General features: G+C 38.1%; 1 long non-coding RNA gene across 1 annotated transcript; it reads left to right on the plus strand.

The window, feature by feature from the left end:
- The first annotated feature begins 984 nt into the window (after positions 1 to 984).
- LOC120438215 lies at positions 985 to 1,718 on the plus strand. The gene is made up of 3 exons (XR_005611727.1): positions 985 to 1,109; positions 1,251 to 1,342; positions 1,483 to 1,718. It is a non-coding gene; the product is annotated as an uncharacterized LOC120438215 (long non-coding RNA).
- Positions 1,719 to 1,923: the final 205 nt, after the last annotated feature.

Raw genomic sequence — 1,923 nt, forward strand, 5'->3', positions numbered from 1 at the left:
CTACTTTGAATTGAATTTTCCTACATTTGCCTGAGCAACAGCGATATCAACAGCATCCTGACTCAAACAGCCCATACAATAATATCATGCAGAAGAGGATCTTATTGGTTGTTTTACATCTTACAGGTCAGTGAATTCTCTGATAAATTTCTAATAATGCTTTGTATATTAACATACAGTCAAAAAGTGTTTTAAGGTACTGATGGGTTATTTACATAAAAAGACTGAGACTACGGATACAATCTTAAACAAATCAAAATTGCTACTTTCACAGGGTGGCACATCTCCACCTGCCTGTATCGTCAGTACCACTATGTTACTGATGCAAAGAACTGGACCATGGCTCAGACCTATTGCAGACAGAGATATAAAGACCTGGCAACTATTGACAACATGGTCCAAATGAACCAGTTGATGAACATAGTTTCCTCAACTGGTAACGATGCTGAGATCTGGATCGGTCTGTACGCTAAAATTGCTTGGATGTGGTCAGATAGGACCACAGGACTTGGGGCTGAATATAGGAAGTGGGAAAATAATACTAATGAACCAGATTTTTACGGAGCCAGAGAAACATGTGTCTCCATTGGAGAAGATGGAGGATGGCAGGATGAGATATGGATACAAGAATATCCATTTATCTGTAATAATGGTGAGTACAGAGCAAGACATTTTTTTTGATAAAGATAATTTTAAAACTTACTATGCAGACACATTCACTTGTGGTTTTACCCAATCCCTAACTACAGGAACACAGCTAGAGCCTGAATTTGTTCTTGTTGATGAAGCAATGGATTGGGGGAGTGCTCAGGCTTGCTGCAGCCAGAACTTCACAAGCCTGGTCACTGTGAAGAACGACATAGAGAACCAGGTGGTCCAGAGCTTGGTGCCAAGTGGCGATCGGGCATGGATTGGTTTAAGCAGGCCTAATTGGTTTTTTTGGTCCGATCAGAGCAGATTCAATTTTGGCTACTTTGACAACGTTGCAAACCCGATTGACTCGATGACAGTCATGTGTGGTGTTTTGGCTTTGAAAAGTTCAGGAAAATTTAGGTTTTTGTCCTGTGAAACAAGCTTACCCTTTGTCTGCTACAGCTTCCCTCCACCCGGTGAGTTTCCTTACCTTCAGTGGAAGAGACTGCATTACATTGGGAAAACTGATGTTTAATGCTCATTTATTAACTTTCACATTTCTAGTATGTCAGAATTAATTCCAGGTATGTTAAATTCCTCTCCCCATTCCATACTAGTAAAACAGCATGTAGTTAAGCTGAGACTGAATCCTGGGTCCTCCGGTCTGGATTTGGATGATCCTATTGTGAAATCAGAAGTCCTGAAAAAGGTAAGTCCTGAGTTTAAATGGTTCCTTTTTTTTTCAGCCTGATCTCAGGCCAATTAAGAACAAACTTTTAATTAAAAAACAAAACAAATATATTTAAATTTGAGTAAATGTTTTAAATGGCTGCTGTTTGTGTCTCCCAGTTCAAGGTAAGGTTGAACCAGCAAGGAGCGAGTTTTGTCACCCTGACGTGGAGAGAGCAGCCTCATAAATTAGTATTTCAGAAAGAGGAAACATGAAAGAAGACTGAGCTTTGAAATTTGTGCGTCCTTGCTTCATTAATATCCACAATGCATTCCTGAATTTTTCATTGTAACCCTTTTAAATAAAATGTTAAAATAGATCTTTCTTCTTTAATAATATTGTTTGTGTAATGTAGACAATACCTGTGTGAACAGGCTTTTTAGAAGCTGTTTATGAATGCTTAGAGGACAAATCAGTGTTCTGTTGCATGAAAGACTTATTTTGTAATGTTATGCAGGCTGACATCAGCTTTCATTATTAGCTTTCATTACGACTTTATTTCAAATGAAATTCCTCATAAAGCTATACAGTATAACAATAAAATGGATTTATATAGCACC

This window comes from Oreochromis aureus, linkage group 3, assembly GCF_013358895.1.
Source record: "Oreochromis aureus strain Israel breed Guangdong linkage group 3, ZZ_aureus, whole genome shotgun sequence".
NCBI classification, from domain to species: Eukaryota; Metazoa; Chordata; class Actinopteri; order Cichliformes; family Cichlidae; genus Oreochromis; species Oreochromis aureus.